The sequence below is a fragment of the Geotrypetes seraphini genome, chromosome 2 (assembly GCF_902459505.1).
Source record: "Geotrypetes seraphini chromosome 2, aGeoSer1.1, whole genome shotgun sequence".
NCBI classification, from domain to species: Eukaryota; Metazoa; Chordata; class Amphibia; order Gymnophiona; family Dermophiidae; genus Geotrypetes; species Geotrypetes seraphini.
The window spans coordinates 257,583,794-257,602,916 of record NC_047085.1 but is presented as its reverse complement, the minus strand read 5'-3'; the positions used below and the strand labels follow the sequence as shown (position 1 = coordinate 257,602,916).

At 44.7% G+C, this 19,123-nt stretch overlaps 1 protein-coding gene across 3 annotated transcripts in view; it reads right to left on the bottom strand.

The window, feature by feature from the left end:
* GTPBP1 (GTP binding protein 1) overlaps positions 1-19,123 on the bottom strand; it is a 127,224-nt gene that overhangs the window by 89,162 nt on the left and 18,939 nt on the right. The gene's annotated exons all lie outside the window — the stretch shown is intronic.

Here is a 19,123-nt window from a genome sequence, read left to right as displayed (position 1 = left end):
GTTGACAAAGGGACAGCTGCTAGTTTTGGCATTGACAGAAAAGCATAAACATGATAGGCTGAGGTAGTCCTCTACAAATTAAAAATTTCATAACTTAGAAATCCTTTTACTTTACTATATGTTAAAGTCTTACCTGTAATGTCCCACCAAGCACCACTTTTAAACAGGGCAATAAAACCAATTGATATACCCAATCTCTTATAAAAGACAAAGAGCACGTTCTACTTTCTACTCAAAAAGGAGCACATCTGGTTCTCAACATGTCCACTTCTAACCTACTCTGGCATTTCTATTAATATGGCTGGTAGAAACATTCAGGTTTGTCAGATGCCCAACTTCTTGTTCTTCATACAGGAAACCTTCTGCTCCTCCCTAGGCACAAGGACATCACTGATTTAAAAGGAATAAAATAAAATATTTTGCTATAGAGGAAACCATCTAAAGCACAGGTGTTAACCTCAAGGCCCATGGGGCAAATCCGGCCCACCTGGTTGTTTTATGCAACCCGCGGTCCGATGCCCCCCCCGTTTTACCTTGTGGTCGGCTGCATTCCCTCTGACGTTGCGACATCGCAGAGAAGGCTTCTGGTTCAGGTGCAGGACGCACAAGGAGCCGCTGCACACCGGTCCTGTGTTGTACAGAAATGACCTAGTGCAAGGGTCAGCAAGCTGAGGCTCACGAGCCACATGTGGCTTTTTCACCACATGGCTGCAACTCTTTCTGACCCAACATAGCTGCAGGCTTCCCAAGGCAGCAACAGTGGCCAGCCGGCAGAGGCAGCACTGTGAACAGGCTGCTTACAGCCACCCCACCGGGATTTTGTTTTTATGTTACATGTGTGTATATATATATATATATATATATACACACACACTTATTTATATATATATATATATATATTTATATATATATTTATATTTATATTGAATTTAAAAAATCATGTGTCAAACCCCCTTTTTTACCTATTGTGGCTCCTTGTAAATCTTGGATCAAACATTTAGGATAAAATGGCTCTTTGCTTTAAAAAGGTTGCTGACCCCTGGCCTAGAGGTGGTTAGAACAGTGAGCTGAGAATCAAGGTTCAGAGCCCTGAGACAGACACTCACTATGCTCTTGAGCAAATCAGTGTCTTTCATTCCCTCCAGTCATAAGATTTTAAAGAGCTTACAAACAGCAACTTATTGTATTCAAGTTCAAATAATGCTGTAGGTTGCTAAAAAAACACACACACAAAAAACACCCACTTAATCACGTCTAATTTTTGTGCTAAACACAAGATGAAAAGGACATAACTGATCCATGAACTGGCAAACATGTCCCAAAAATAAAAACCCAAAAGAAAAGCCAGTGTGAACAAATTAACCCCTCCAAAAAAAAACCCACACACACAAAAACCCCAAAACATCAACTTTCCAACAAAGCTGTCCAGAGCACTGAACTTAGAGAGCCAACAGCAAAACAACTCTCTACCTCCCTCCCTCCCTCCCACTGTGTCCCATTTCAAACAATCCTGCACTTAATCCAAGTTATGGAGTCAGTAAATAGTTCTCCTTAACTGCACTCAAATTAAAAAGGCTAACTAAACTTCAATTTTTTTTTTAAAAAAAGGCAAGCTAGATTGCTGAGGCAAGAGGGTGGGTGTTTCCTGCTAGAGCTTGTTCAAATGCAAGGTCCATAACACAATAGCAGCCCTCAGGGATCTCTGGGAGGCTTACACAGGGCCAGCTTTGGGGGGGGGGGGTGGAATGCAGGGAAGAGAGGCAAACAAGGCAGCAGCCCTGGGCCCCCAACTCCAGGATGTCCTTCTCTTCTCCCCACACAGTTCCAAAGCCCCTTGCATTTTTACAGCTAAGGGGAGGTCGTATATCAAGCATTCCTCTCTTCATTTTAAAAATCTGCTCCTTTAGATTGTGGTTCTTCCCTTCTCCCCACCCAGCTTCAAAGCTCCCTTCACCTGTAAAAATGCAAGGAGGTCGCAGCCTCCTCAGCATTTTTCCTTTGCAGTGGTTCGCCCAAGGGGAAACAAAGTTACATCAGAGGAGGTGGACCACGACAACAGTGCTGAGGCCACATGCAGCACTAGTGAACTGCTGCCGCACCAGCGACCTCTTTGGATTTTTACAGGTGAGGGGTGCTTTGAAACTGGGTGGGAAGAAGGGAAGGACATCCCGGCCCATAGGGGCCCTCTGGAGCAGCAATTTTTAAAATGAAAGGAAGGATGCTTGATGGGAGGGTATTTGGTATACCCACAGGTGGTGGTGCACATGGATGGTGGGGAGCAGAAGAGAAAGACAGATTTGAGATGGAGGTAGAAAAATGAAAGCAAGTTGAATATGAAAAATCAGTAGCAAAGATGTAGTGCAAAGGTGGAGAGGAAAGAAGCAGCAGCAAATGCATAAGGAGACCTTGGAAACAGTTGAGAGCACAGGCAGAGGGTACAAGATGATCAGAAAAATAAAGTCGCCAGATAAAGGTAAAAAAATGTTTTCATTTTCAGTTTAGTAATCGAAATATGTCAGTTTTGACAATTTACATCTGTTGTCTATATTTTGGACTGGTCAGGAAGAAATACATTTCTTCCTATTTCTCTTGCATTGTACTGTGTGAGGAGTCTGGCATCTTAGGGTTTCATTTGTATACATCAGTACTTTTAATTTATGGGTCTGCATTTGAAACGTATTTTTTTTCTGTTTTCTGAATGTATGACTGAGGCCAGGTATTCTTAGGGGGGGGGGGATGAAGTCGAGAAACTTTAGTTAGTGTCATGGGACCAAATAGAAAGATATTTGTTGGCTCTCCTTCAGCACTGTTGAACTCAAAAAAGGCCTCAAATTAAAAATTAGTGAAGATCACTGTGCTAGGAGGGAATGGAAAATCCAAATGAAGACATGAAGGCCCATCATAGGAAGAGGCTTCTAGGGGTGTAAATGACCCAGGACTTGCAAATCAGGTACCTGAGGTATTTAAAAAAAAAAAAAGATTTTCCTTGTAATATAGGGAGGTTTGGGAAGAACCAGGCTTCAGTCCAACAGTTATTAATTTCAAGCCAACATTCCTATACAGTTATCTTAAGGCCTGATTTATGTAGGTACTGAGTTCTGTGCCTGCAGCCTGAAAGGAGAAAAATTTTTTACTTTAAATGTCATCAATGTTTATCTACCCTTATAGCATGATTTGCCTGTACAGTGGTACCTTGGATTACGAGCATAATCCGTTCCAGGAGCATGCTTGTAATCCAAAATGCTCGTTTATCTAAGCGAGTTTCCCCATAGGAAATAATGGAAACTCGCTTTGATATGTTCCCCCTCCCCGAGGCCAGCAGCGCTGCTCCCCCCCACCACGAGAACCGGCATTGCTCCCCCCCCCCGTGATCCGGCACCCCTCCCCCCACTGCCATCGGGCATCCCCCCCACCGCAACCTGAGGTCCCCCCCAAACCACCCGAACCCTCTTCTTACTTTAGTGTAGCCTCCGCACCGGCACCAGCATGTCCTGTGCGTTGGTGCCGGTGCCAGAAGATCTGCCTTCTGTGCTGGGCCTTGAGCATGTGCGCATGCTCAAGGTCTGAGAGTTCACGTGAGTGAACGTGAACTCTCAGGCCTCTCAGTTCCTGTGTAAAGTTTGGAACCTAATATGAGCTTGCCTCCCTTTTTAGAGGCCAGCAAAATATGAAAAATGTTACAATAAGAAATTTAAGGCCTACTTTGACTCCTCATTATTCCTTATCTATGTTTTGATTCAGGCCATAACTGGACCAGTAGTTATGGTCCATGACGTATGTCTAGGATTTGCACTAGGAGGCTTTGCAGCCAACCAAAAACAAAGATATGACAGATATGATTTCATTTTATGTGAATTTCCACCAAATTTTGGGTGCAAATCTGTGTATTTTATTTTCTTTTTTGTGGCAATTTAAAGAGCAACTTTTTTGCTGCAAAAAAGTAATCCTATTTCATCTTGAAACCAGCCTTGCTTTGGTCAGAATTAAGGTCCCAAAGACATGCATTATTTGCATGCATGGATACACTGTTGTAATATGCAAATGAGACAGAGATGTGACATTTTACAATGCAGCCAGGGCAGGGTTAATTCGTCAAGGGCCCCTAGGCACACAAGTACACTGGGCCCCCTGCCCCACCCCACCCCACCATGCGCCCAGACGGAAATAGGAAGCTGCGTCAGAGGGAAGCTTTGGGCAAGCAGCATAGCAAAATTTCAAATGATATGACCTCATTTATTGCAAGTGTTCTGAAACATGAATATTTTCCTGCCCTTCGAGTATCCAGCCTACAACCTGGTCAGTATTTAGCTTGCATCTGACAGTTCGTGGTAGATAAGCAATATATGTGAGATCTCAATTGAGGAACATTTTTGTACCCCCCCTCCCCAAAGTCCTGCCATGTCATTTTATTGACCACCCCATAGAGACACCTATTGGGTTCCAGAAATGCATATTACCGTTCAGGACACAGTGCAGGGTTTCACTGGGAAAATAGGCAAACGCTCTACCCTTTTGTTTACTGCAACCCTGATATCCAATGTCTCTGTACTTGCATGATCAGTGACTGCTTGTGCCATGACAAGAGCTGTGCACATGTTTCTGAGAAAGCTTATTGATGAGAACTTGAAGGACATTTTACCTGTTTTAGAGCATATTCACTACTTTAGCGATGGTTCTGCTGCTCAACACAAAAACTTCATCATAATGATTATCATATCACAGATGAATGGAACTTTTTTTGGCACTAGCCATGGAAAAAAATCACCCTGTGATGAGATCAGAGAAGCCATAAAATGTTTAGCTGCCCATACTAGTTTACAATGCCCCCTCAAGAACCATGAGCATATTAGGGCAGCTACTTTTCCTGTAATTGGGTCCACAACTTTGGAATTCTATACTGTTAACACTCCGATTAATAGGAATGCTTGGTAAGTTTAAAACTGAATTAAAAACTTTTTGATGCTTATGAAGATAAATAGTAACAGTTCAGCACCAAAAGTAATCCTGTAAAGACACAAGAAGATTTGATTTTATAAGTTTTGGGGGAATTGAATTTTATTTTTATTAGTGACTTTATGTAACTAATTTTTTGGTTATTTGGATTTTAGATTGTAAGCTGCCCAGAAGATTTTTCAACCTTGGAGCAGGGTAGTAAGATGGGAATAAACTTGGAAACGTTGACACCACAGGATGTTTGACTTTTACTACTACTGATACTACTTATTTCTAGAGTGCTGTGTATCAAAATATAGAAGAGATAAAGCTTACAATCTAGTCAAGACAAACTGGACAAAAAGGTGCATCTATGCACAGTGCTCAGGTGGAAGAATTACAGAGGGAATGGTAAGACAGATATGGGTGCTTAGCAGGTGGGTTGGTGTTTGGGATTGAAAACAGCTTCAAAGAAGTGGGCTTTGAGTCTAGATTTGAAGACTCTTCCCCAGATCCCAATGCATATTCTATCTATCAACCTTGTAATCTCGCTGGGAATGCCCAGGCCAACTCTTGTTGTAAACCACCTAAAACTGAAAGGTATTGGCGGGATAGAAGACACCAATGTAATGTAATGTAATACTGCCAAAGACAGAGCTTGATGTACTGAGTCAAGAAATTTATTCCAAGCATACAGTGCAGCAAAGAAGAAAGGAACGGAGTTGGCTGTAAAGGAGAAGGGTACAGATGAGAGAGACATACCCGATTAGCAGAGTGCCTTGGGGGGGAGTGTGGGAAGAGATGAGATACTGAGGAGCAGTAATTAAGATGAGTCTGAGCTGTATGCAGAAACATAGAGGCAATGAAGTGACTTGTGGAGAGGGGTAATGTGGGTATAGGGACACTGGTGGAATATGAGGCATTCAGCAGAGTTCTGAACAGACTGACAACATGACCCTCCCTTATATTTTCTTTCCATCTCCTTCAGACAGACACTTTGGTGCTTAGAGATGAAATGGTGGCTGGCCAGGGTACAAATTTTGAAAACTTTATTTATTTATTTTTATTCTTTATTGATTTTATAAAGCATATAAAATGTGCAATCATTAGACATTCAAAATTTTCAAAAGAAAACCCAGCACTTATATACTTGCATTAAACATGAATCAATTAACCATACCCTCTCTCCCTGTCCTGGATGTGTGTGCAAAAGAATAAAGATAACTAAATCTGGCAGGTAAATTATTAATCTTTAAGGTAATTAACAAATGTATCTAATGGACTCCAGATTTCTTTAAAAATTTTGATCATTCCTGATTGCTCTGCTAACATTCTTTCATATCGGTAAAATAAACAAAGCGTTTCCCACCAAAAAGTAAAATTTAGACGATCCCAGTTTTTCCAATTTCTAGTAATTAATTGTATGGCCACACCTGTCATAATAATAAGAAGTTTGTCTTTACTGCTATCAATTGGACTTTTAGGTATCAACAATGTCCCAAATAGAATCACCCCATAAGACAATAGAATAGAGACTCCTAGGACACAATTTATTTTGCATGGTCGGATCCAGAAACAAGCAATCGTGCAGAAAACCATGCGGTGAGCCATTTTCTGCATCAGGTCGGAAAATGTGATCGTCGCTAAAGCTTTCAAAACAGGTTTAGTGACAATCGCTGGCTTTAGAGCATCTGGGCCAGAGTGTCTGTCATACTAGAAAACCAGAAATTGGCTTATGGAAAGTAGACAACATATTTAACCCTAAGAGTACTGCTAATCCATACATTGACCGTAATCTTACATTGGATTTTATTTTAAAAATTTAAAAAAAAACAAAAAAACCCAAAAAACAACTTTTGAGGATAAGATTGATAAGATCTGGACATCTTCTGGTGCCTCCTGGCAGTTGGTGGTGGTATCAAGACAAATTTTTTTTTAAAAACCCACACATCTGTTTGTATGTCTCTTTCCAAAACAATTTCAAGTCTTTTGTATGAGAAAAGGTACTCTCTCCCATGCAATAGCAAGATGGTATTACCATTTAAATCTGCTAGCTTCCAAATTTATTGAAGACTCCCAGGAAAACATTTATTTGGGCAAGTATCGTCAATGTCATTCATATTAAACACAGGCTATTAAATATGTTATTAAAGCCAAATTTAGATCCAACAGAGTGACTCATTCCACCTCCAAGTCTCTCAACAGTAGCACTAATTTCTATGATTCACACATGAACTCTACCTAACAGGCAGTTCTACAAATATTACATATTGCACCTACCACTGGTAAAACAGAACAGAATTGTACACAAACTATATGCAAACAGAATACTACAACTCATTCATACACAACACACAGTCAGACCACCACCAAATACAGAACAAAGGATCACAAGTTAGAGGGGAAAATTATGTTCTTACCTAGATAATCTCCTTTCCAGCATAGAGAAACAATGAGTCTTGACCAGTGGGTTATTCACCAATACCTATGAGTTTTTGCAGAAGGAACCATCTACAGCTTTTCAGCTCCACCTCCTTGTGGCAGGGGGCAGTCCCCATGTCCTCCGTTCACACCAAAGCAACTGATAACTCCTAAAAGAGGAGAAACAACAAGGATGATAAAGGGAACTCCCCGACCAAGTCAAATCTTTTCTGCTCTGCAACAAAGACAATTAAACCTCATGAAATTTCATACAAGCAAGGTGGACACAACCAAGCCACCAACGTTAAATGCAACTAGCACTCACATTTATACAGCTATTACAGGCTCTCCCACAGACTTTGCCTTAGCAAGCTAGCACATCATTTATTATACTTGCCTTGCTGGACAGTCAAAAAACAAACAATCTTCATACTTTCTTGGCTGTTTCAAGGCAAGCATTTGGAGACATACATATATATCTGAGTCAGTAAGCAGGCTAAATTGATATCCAACAGGGCAGGCGTCAAGATCCCTGTTTCTTTATACTGGAAAGAAGATTACAAAGGTAAGTAAGAACTTGGCTCTTCCTTCTCTTCCACTTCAAAAGGAACACGAGTCGCCTGAGTCTAGGGCAGGGAAAATAAGCTTGTTGCTGCTAGCATAGAGAACCCAAAAGCTTGTTGCTGCTAGCATAGAGGACCCAAAAGTGGTGCCCATTTGCATCATCACTTCCACTCTGTAAAACTTAGTGAAAGTATGGAGAGTAGTGCTGCCTGATTCAAAAAGATTCACCGATTCAAATCGATTCAATTAAAAAAAAAATTAAAAAAAATCGGCCTCCCAATTCGATGACTGACTCTTCCCCCGTGCCTTCCTAAAGCAGGAGCAGCAGCACTGCTTCTTGCTGGCCGTCCGCTGCTGCTTCTGCTTGAGGGGGGAGGGTCAGTCAGAAAGGCCTGCATCTTCCCCCAGTTTCCCCGCTCTTACCTTAAGGCTAATACAGCAGCCTGCAGGATTGCTGGTGCTATAGCAATCCCTGCAGCAGTTCCGTTGTCATCAGCGGCACGTACTCTCTGCTACGGTCCTGCCCCTGCTCTGACGTCAGGGGCAGGATCGTGGCAGAGAGAACATGCCACTGAGGATGACGGGCAGCTGCAGGGATTGCTATAGCACCAGCGATTCTGCAGGCTGCTGTATTAGCTGCTGAAAGTAAATGCGAGGAAGCTGGGTGAACATGCAGGCTTGCGGGGGGAAGCAGGCCTTTACGGCGGGGAGGAGGAGGAAGAGTGCCTTCACGGCAGGAGGTAGGCCTGTGCAGAGGGAGGAGTTGGAAAGAGTAAGAGAGGGGAGGAGAGATGCCAGACCTGGGGTGAAGTGAAGGGAAGAGAGAGACCAAACCAAAAAGAGGGGGAGGAAAGCAGAGGAGAGATGCTGGACTAATGGAGAGAGGGAGAGAGAAATGCAAGACCACAAGGGGAAGGGTACAAGAGGGACAGATACTGCTACAAAGTAGGTGGGCAGGGTGCAGGATGGCAGGAGAGATAGTAGGAGAAAGCCTGTACCTGGGGAAGGGGATACATGAGGTAAGAAAGAGAGAAAGAAGAAGCTGGATATGGGGAGAAATAAGATGCTGGGCATGGAGGGAGCATAGGAACAGGGACAAAAGGGGGACAGCACTGGAGAGGAGGACAGGGACTCAGAAGAGAGATGCTGGATGAAAGGGTAGTTGAGAAAAGAAGATATGGTGGGATCTGTGGATGGTGGGGTCCATTGCTGCAGCTGCGGGAGGATGGAGATGAACAAAAAGAAAGATGACAGACCTCCAGGGGAGGAATAGGAAACAGAAGGGGAGGACAGAGATGGAAGATGGATGGTTAGCACGGAAAAAGAAGAAAGGAGAGCCTGATCAGAAGACAACCAGACCAACATGGGACCAGCATGATTTGAAAAGTAACCAGACAACAAAAGGTAGGAAAAATAATTTTATTTTCTGTTTTGTGATTACAATATGTCAGATTTGAAATGTGTATCCTTCCAGAACTGGTGTTAGACCGCGAATGTGAGCTAGGATTTAACAGAGAGAGGAAAAGTGTTTTTTGTTTATATCACAGGTCCAATGTGGGTAGAAGAGGGCAAAGGGGGTGAAGTGGCTATAAAATAAACCCACCAGAATGTTTGGGAAAAAAAACACCCAATTGAGCAGGAAAATCGAATCAAAATTTTTTTTCCTGAATCGGGCAGCACTAATGGAGAGCGATTATGTAGAATCTCCTCTGGCAGAACTGCCTGGAATTCTGCCCAGAAAGAGCCACACTACTGGTGGAATGTGCCTTCAAGAAGATTGATGGCTATTTACCACAGCTAATGTAGTCAGATGAAATAACCAAGCAGATCCACCTGGAAACAGAAGCCTTAGATGCTGGCTTCCCTGGTCTGCCAGGACTGGTGATCACAAAAAAATGATCTGAAAAATGAAAATCATTCGTCACCAAGATAATGGAGGCAAACTCTCCTCACGTCCTATAACTCCAAAACTTGTTTTTTTCTTTACACCTGAAACACTGGTAGTCAAGACTGCCTGAGAAAAGAAAGCACTGTTTGTACTTATACACCTGCCTCCGTAAATCTGAGGAATGGCTCTCTACATGACAGAGCCTGAAGTTCCAAAACCTTTCTTACCGAGATAGCTACTAGGAAAACCATCTCGACGGTGAGATACAGTAGTGACGCCTCTTGTAAGGGCTCATACGGGGCTCTATTTAAGGCCTGTAGCACAATGTTAAGCTTCTACTTTGGAAATTGTTGTCTCATGGGAGGATGCAAACGCAACACTCCCTTCAGAAATCTGGACACAACAGGACGGAAAGCCAAAGACCCATTCTCCACTTGAGCCCTAAGGCACGAGAGGCTTGCCACCTGTACCTTGGGGGGACCAAGACACCAGGTGTTTTTAAAGACCATCCTGAAGAAATGAAAAGACTGCAGAATTGGGGCCCTAAAAGGCTCCCCCTTCTGTTCCACACACCAGCAATGAAAAATCTTCCAAGCCTTAGCAACCATAGCTAGCTTCTTAGATCCTAGGAGGGTAGCTATAACTGCTTCCAAATATCCTCTCTTCTTTAGGGCTGCGCACTCAAGAGTCATGTTGAAAGCCCAAAGTGTTCCAGACTCTACAGGGCAACTGGACCCTGAAAACGCAGCACTGGGAGCAGTGGCAGTCTGAAGCACTTGTCTTGCAGTAGCCGAACCATAACTGCATACCATGAGCGATGCAACCAATCTGTTGCACGAGAAACCACCATCCCTTGGTGGGTTGCTATTCTTTTGTCTATCATTGGCCACAGGGGAATACATACAACAGCTCCTTTGTTGAGCACAGTTGTTGTATCACGGTATCTATGCTGGCACTTCCCAGCTCTACTTTAAAGTTGAAGTATCAAAAAGCCTTCTTATTAACCACTGACATCATCAGATCAATTGTCGGCCTACCCCAGCATTTTACAATTTTGTTGAAAGTACGAGGATCCAGGGCCTGGTGACTAAGAGTCTGCTTACACACTGTCCACTCATGCTATATGCACCACAGAAATTAGGTGGGATTCTGCCCAGCAAAACAACTCGGCCTCTAGCACCAATGGAGCACTCTTGGTGTCCGTCTGTTGACGTATGGCATTGTCCAAGATCCTGACCACTTTGCCTTCCAGGATCTTTTCGAATTATTGCAGCACTAGACAATGGCTCTTAGTTTCAATCTGCTATTGGACCATTTTCTCTGAGAATGTAACCATCAGCCTTGAACTGAGTAACTCGCAATTACCTCCCCAGTCAAAAAAGCTGGCATCAATATCACCCCAGAGGAACTGTGGAGAGGCAATCCCTTAGACAGCATCTTCGCCTGAAGCCTCCAATGCAACCTTCGATGTGTTTCGCAGTCAAGGCAAAGAATGACACGGGGATGGGTTCCTGTGGTAAACCTTGGTAAGTCCGTGGAGTTTCACTGCTGGTTTATCATGAGAACTGGAGCAAGGCTTTCTACTGCCCCGCAGGAGCAGTAAAAAGCCTGCGGCAGCAGCAACACCTCCTCCTCAACAGGTCAGCATCTTCTTCCCAGTTTCCCTCATGCCTACGTTACCTGAAGAAGCCAGCCGTGTCACGATGAAAAACCTTCAGAGGCCTGTTCCAAGGCCTTCCTTCTGCTGATGAGTCCCTCCTTGATGAAACTTCCAGTTACATCAAGGAGCTCATTGGCAGAAGGCAGGTCTCAGAGCAGGCCTCTGAAGGTTTTTCATCATGATGCAGTTTTACCTGAAGGATCTAGCCACGCCATGATGAAAAATCTTCAGAGGTCTGCGAGGCCTTCTTTCTGCCAACAAGACCCAACTTGATGTAACTTCTTGTTTCATGAATCCAGAAGTTACATTAAGAAGGGACTAGTCAGCAGAAGGAAGGTCTCAGAACAAGTCTCTGAAGATTTTTCATTGTGGCACAGGTACAAGGGGAACTGAGGAGAAGATGCTGACCCATGGGGGGGTTGCTGTCTGGCTTGAGCGGAAGTGAAAGGCGGTGTTGGATCTGAGCTGGGGGCTGGAACTAGAGGAAAGGGAGAGGTGCCAGACCCACAGCTGGGAGTTGGAGGGAAGGGAGAGGTGCCATATTTGCAGCTCAGAACTGGGAGGGAAGGGAAAGGTACCAGACCCACAGTTCAGAGCTGGAGCTAGAAGGAAGGGACGGAGATGTTGGACTCATGTGGAGAGGGGCTAGAGGGAAAGGAGAGAGGTGCTAGATCCTTAGAGAACATTGAATGGAGAGAAGTAATAGACCACAGGAGGGGAGATTGAAAGGAAGGATGAGTTAGGTTTTCAATCCATGGGTGCTGAGTGAAGGGAGAGAGGTGCTGGAGGAGAGAGAAGGGAAGGGAAAGAGATGCTGAACCAAAAGGATGAAGGGAGTGAAAAATTTAACACAGTGGAGGAAGGAAGAAAAGAGGGCAAGAGACACATTGGTGTAAGGGTTTAAGAGGGGAGAAGCTGGACACAGGGAGATATACGAAAAGAGGGGAGATGATGGACATAGATGGGTTTATACACAATGATGATTCTGATGTATAAACACTGCGTGTGTTGAAACTTGATTTTCACGCAGCAGCATTGCTGAGGTCTGTAAGCTATTATAGAAGGTTTATCTAAGGTATTCTGGAAGAAATACAGCTGTTTGTATATCTATCTTAGAATAAGTAGTTTTAAGCCTATTTTTGATGGACATGGATGGGAACATAAGGACAGGGACACAAATGGGAATGCTGCACAGGGGTGGTATATTCCAGGGATAGTCAGCTCCAGGTGGCTTTTTTGGAAGTTTATGACCCAGCGCTGGCTCTGCAGAAGCTGACCCATACACTCCACTGCTGTCCTTTCTTTGGATTGAGACGGGACTCATATCAGCCAATTGTCTAGGTATAATCTTGTATCCCCTCCTTCTGGAGGTGCTCTGCTACTACAACCATCACCTTGGTGAAGGCCCGTGGCGCTGTGGCCAGCCCAAAGGGAAGGACCGAGAACTGAAGTGCTACACCAGAATGTGGAACATCAGAACGATATGTCAAATTCAGTGAGCAATGACCGACTTCACCATTTCCATGCAGAAACATGGTATCTTGAGAACAGTACTGATTAACTTCAGATACAGAATCTGCCTCCAATATTCTCTTTTGGGCACAATGAAGTATATGCAGTATCTGCCTAAGTCTGACTGAATCTCAGATGGTTTTTATAACTGCTAGATAGTCTCTTTACTGTTGCATGAACTGACTGCTTTCTCTGGCTTTCCCACTGGAGAATCCACATAGAGGTCTGGAAGTAAACAAAAGAACCCTTGAGTTTATACCCCTCGTGAATTATGTCCAGCACACAGCAGTCTGATGTGATCCTTGGAGGTATGGTTCCTGACCTGGTGTCAGAAATGCTTCTTGGGGGCTACCATGGGTGAAATCCTGAGGATTGAGGACATTTGGCACCCCCAAATCTTTATCTCAAGCCTTGAAATGCTCTCTGGACTGTACCCCCCCCCCCAAGAACTAATGAAAGCACCTACAGCCAAGAAAATTACCTCAACATGACCCCATAGGGGCCTTGGGTCTGCTGTCTGGCAATGACTTTGGTTTACAATCCTGCACGTTGGTCATAAGATCGTCAAGCCCCAAGAGAAATTGACCCTTAAAAAGGCAACTTGCTCAGTGTAGACTTACAGAATGAATCTCATTCCCACTGTCTGATCCAAAGCATTCTATGGGTAGAAATAGAAAATGAAGACCTTGCTCAGGACTCTGAATCGATCATACAGAATGCCTGCCATATAATCCACTCCTGACATCAAAAACTGGGGAGACCATTCCTGGAGCCCAATGTAACCTTGAATGGCAAGCATGTGCGACATATAATGCCGCTGCTATCTTCTTCAACCTCAATGCCACGGCCTCAAATTGACTCTTAAGGACAAAATCCAGCCTGTAGTCCTGTGCATCTTTCACTACCACTCTCCCTTCACAGGGGAGTGATGTATGCTTTGTAACCTACTTCACCGGGGAATCCATCTTTTGTGGAGTAAACTGCTGATTAAACTCAGCGTCCACCTGGTAAAGTTTTGTAATAGCCTTAGCCACCAGAAGGGGTCCCTCTGGGACCTCCCAATGGTCTGTGAGCATCTTAATAATGTCTAGATGGGAGAGTAAGCATGTAATCTGGGCCTTAGTGCTACTCATAAGGGAGCACTAGGCAGTAGAGGCCTGTGAAGGCTCTATCTTCAGTTCTTAGAGAGACTCAATAACAATCTCCAAAACAGCTGAAGTCTTGAAAAGCCTGCGTAGTCAGGTCCTCTCTTAAATCCAGGGCTGCCACTTGGTCGGAGCCTGACTCTCCCAGGCATGATGCAGAGTCTCCTAATACTGAGGACAGTAAAAGGCATAGATACTGAATTCACTTCATCCCAGTCCTCACTGAAAATACAGGCTGTTGCTTTTTATCCATTTAAATTGCGGCTTATTGTTTACCTTACTTACTGGGTTTACCTTACTTACTGGGTTTCAAGCGCAAGTTGGATTCACTCCTTCTTGCAAATCACATCGGGGGATACGGGAAATCCGGGTCTTCAATAAGGAGCACCTAACTGGGCCTCCGCGTGTGCGGATCGCCGGACTAGATGGACCTAGGTCTGATCCGGTGAAGGCGTTTCTTATGTTCTTATAAGAACATAAGAAGTTGCCTCCGCTGAGTCAGACCAGAGGTCCATCCTGCCCAGCGGTCCGCTCCCGCGGCGGCCCATCAGGCCTAATTGCCTGAACAGTGTCCATGACTAATTTTGTAACTGCCTCTAATCCTCTAATTTTATCCCTATTACCTACCTCTACTTCTATCTGTATCCCTCAATCCCTTTGTCCTCCAGGTACCTGTCCAGACCCTCTTTGAAGCCCTGTAGTGTGCTTCTGCTTATCACATCCTCCGGTAGCGCGTTCCATGTATCCACCACCCTCTGAGTGAAAAAGAACTTCCTGGCGTTTGTTCTAAACCTTTCCCCTTTCAGTTTCTCCGAGTGCCCCCTTGTGCTTGTGGTTCCCCGTAATTTGAAAAATCTGTCCATGTCCACTCTTTCTATGCCCTTCATGATCTTGAAGGTTTCTATCATGTCTCCTCTAAGTCTCCGCTTTTCCAGGGAGAAAAGCCCCAACTTCTTCAGTCTGTCAGTATATGAGAGGTCTTCCATACCCTTTATTAGCTTAGTTACTCTTCTCTGGACTCTCTCCAGTACCGCCATGTCCTTCTTGAGGTACGGCGACCAGTACTGGACCAGTACATGGACCCCTGAAGAAGGCGTGTTTTCCGAAACATGGACCGTGTTGGGTCTTTTGGTTTGTAAAAAGGTGGTATTAGTTACCGCATTTAACATTGGGTAAAATAAACATAGCCTGCATCTTGTACATATTGTCTGCATTCTTTTCATTAAGGCAATGAGAAACACCACTTTCCAAGTGAGATATTTCAGATGAGCCGTATCCATTGGTTCAAAAGGAGGCTTCATCAATTAAGCAAGAACAACATTGAGATCCCAAACCACTGGAGGAGGTTTGACATTGAAAAGTTCTTTCATAAACCTGGAAACCACAGGATGAGCAGAAAGGGGTTTCCCTTTGATAGGCTGATAGAAAGCAGCAATTGTACTAAAATGAACTCGAATGGATGTAGACTTGCGGGCAGATATAGATAAGTGCAGAAGATAATCCAAGACGGAAGACAAAGAGGTATCTCGAGGCTCCTTGTTATGAGAGATGCACCACATAGAAAATCTAGTCCATTTTTGGTGGTAGCATTGTCTAGTGGCAGCCTTTCTAGAAGCCTCTAAAATGTTCCAAACAGGTTGAGAAAACTGAAGAGGAGTTATGTTGAGAGGTACCAAGCTGTCAGGTGTAGAGACTGCAGGTTGGGATGAAGAAGAGATCCTTGACTCTGTAAGCAGAGATGGAAAAACTGGTAGAAGGTATGGCTCCCTGCTGCTGAGCTGAAGTAGAAGGGAGAACCAGGGTTGACAGGGCCACCGAGGAACTATTAGAATCATGGTGACATGATCATTCTTGAGCTTGACAAGAGACTTGAGAATGAGGGAATGGAGAGAACACATACAGAACAGATTCATCCATTCCAGAAGGAAAGCATCTGCCTTGAGGCGATGAGGACAGTATATCCTGGAGCAGAACTGAGGCAGTTTGTGGTTGTGGGGAGATGCAAAGCGATCTATTTGAGGAAATGTGATGAAGAGACGAAAATTTGAGTGTCCATTCGTGAGGTTGCAGAAGACGAAGCAATTTGTCCACCAGACAGTTTTTCTCTCCTTGAATGTAGACTGCTTTCAGGAAGGTGGTGCGATGGCTCGCCCAGTCCCACACCCTTTGAGCTTCCTGACAAAGAGGGAAAGATCCTGTTCCTCCCCGCTTGTTGACGTAGTATATGGTGATTTGATTGTTTGTCTGAATAAGGACTACCTGGTCGTGAAGAAGATGCTGAAAAGCTTTGAGAGCACTGAAGATCGTTCTGAATTCCAACAGATTGATGTGACACTGACGATCCATGCTAGACCAGTGGCCTTGAGTATGGACACCGTCGAGATGAGCCCTCCAAGCGTAGGTCAAGGAATCTGTTGTGAGAACCTTTTGATGAAGGGGTGTCTGAAACAGCAAACCTCTGGAGAGATTGGAAGAGAGCATCCACCAGTGGAGAGACTGTCTTAACCGAAGGAGTGACTGTAATGTGTTGAGAGTGGGTCGCAAGCCTGCGCCCACTGAGATGCCAGGGTCCACTGAGGAATTCTGAGAAGAAGTCTGGCAAAAGGAGTCACATGAAAGGTCAAGGCCATGTGACCGAGTAGTACCATCATGTGTCTCACTGAGAGTGAAGCAAGGGAAGAGACTTTGCAGCAAATCTGAAGGAGAGCATCCAGACGCTGCTGAGAAAGGAATGCTCTGAGTTGGACAGTATCCAGAACAGCTCCGATGAACTGTAGGTTCTGAGAGGGCTGAAGGTGGGATTTGGGAAAGTCGATTTAGAATCCCAAGCTTTGTAGGACCACGTAGTCTGTTGGGTTGCTACAATAACCCCCTGAGATTGTTGAATCTTTGATGAGCCAGTCATCCAGGTCGGGGAACACCTGAAGACCATGGTTCCGCAGAGCTGCTACAACCACCACTAGGCACTTGGTGAACACTCTTGGAGATGATGCCAGGCCGAAGGGTAGCACTCTGTACTGAAAATGCAGGTTCCCCACCTGAAATCTGATGGCAGGCCGGATGAATGGGGATGTGAGTGTAAGCCTCCTTGAGATCTAGAGAACACAACCAATCGTTCTGAGATCCAGTATAGGCTGCAGATCGCCCGTCTTCTTCAGAACTAGGAAATAAAAACCCCTGTTCTGCTGTTCCAAGGAACTTCCTCGATGGCATGGAGACAAAGCAGAGCTTGAGCTTCCTGAAGAAGAAGGGTGATCTGTGATGGATTGAAAGGATACTCTCTTGGAGGAAGCTCTGGTAGAATCTGAGTGAAATGAAGAAAGAATCCTTCCCTGATTATTGACAGCACCCAGAGGTCAGATGTAATCGTCTCCCATCGATGGTAAAAATTATAGAGATGACCTCCTATGGGAAGAGGATAGGACAGAGGCAGAACGATGGAGGTTATGCTCTGTTAAGAAACAGTCAAAAGGCTGAGAAACCTTTGGTGCAGCAAAAGGCTGAGGTTTCTGTTGCTTCTGCTGCTGTTTCTTGGGAGGTGCTAGAGTGTAAGGAGCTGTCCTCGGAGGATAACGCCTCTGATAGGATGGAAGAGGTCGAGAAGGCTTGGAAGGAGCTGGCTTAGGCTTTGGTCTGACTATGGAAGCAAAAGATTTCTCATGCTCAGACAACTTCTTGGTGGCGGCCTCTATAGATTCATCAAAGAGGTCATTGCCTTCACAAGGAATATTGGCCAGACGATCCTGAATGTTGGGATCCATATCATTGGTGCAAAGCCAGGCAAGGCGGTGCATCGCTACTGAGAAAGCAGTGACCCTCGAGGAAACTTCAAAGGTATCATAAGATGATTGAAGAAGGTGCAACCTGAGTTATGCTAAGGTAGCAATGACTTGCTGGAACTCCAAGTCTGTGCTGAGCAAGGTCTTCAGTAAAACCAGGGAGTATATCAATAAAATACTTAAAATAAGTAGTAAAGGTGAAATTATAGTTCAAAACCCTGGAGGCCATCATCGAATTTTGATAGAGATGACGGCCAAACTTGTCCATGGTCCTGCCCTCTCTGCCAGGAGGTACAGTAGCATAGACCCTGAAAGGATGACTCCTCTTTAAGGAAGATTCCACAAGAAGGGACTGATGAGATAGTTGAGAGTTGTCAAAGCCCTTGCTATACACAGTTCTATACTTCAATTCCAACTTGTCTGAAACAGCAGGAATGGCATAAGGAGTCTTCAGGTTTCGTTTGAAAATTTGAGAAAGAAGCCTGTTAAGAAGAAGTTTGAGTACTTAGAACCAGTCCAATTTAAGATCCAGGTCCTCAGACATTTGACAGAGGAAGGAGGAAAAAAACAATTGATCCGCAAGAGGATGGCCTCGAGAGGGCATTGATGACCTCGAGGCGCCTCGAGTAGAAAACGAAGGCGAGGCCTCTCTAGAGTATTGATATCCTAGCAAATAAGCAGACTGAGACGAGGCACTGGGAGAAGCGGAGCCCTCAGGTTCTGCTATTGGTGTCCTGGATCGAGGAGTTGGAGGCCTCGAAGAGCTAGAACGCCTGGACAAGGAGGGCTACTCTCTTGAAAAGGACCTGCGCCTCGATGAGTGCCTCGACTGGCGATGAGAGTGATGCCCGGAAGCAGGTCTCGTGTGAGGTCGAGGAGACTTCGCCCTATGCCTCGAAACGGGCAATGCTTTATGTGAGGATATAGGGCTGGAAGCTGTAGATCGAAGTCCCATAGACTCAGTGGTTTGGATCGAGGTATCTTGAAGCACTCCCAAAGACTCGGCTCCTTGTATGGAGTGTGAGGATTCCAGACGAGACACTCGCAAAGACTGGACTCCATGCATAGAATGTCTAAATTCAGCTTGAGGCACAGGTAAAGACTCGACCCCTTGTGAGAGTGCTGTGTCCAGGCTGGACTGCAGGATAGAGAGCTGCACAGGAACAGGGACGAAGTGGATCCCGAGGGTTCCCCCTTGGGGTCATGGGGATCCCGTGGGGAC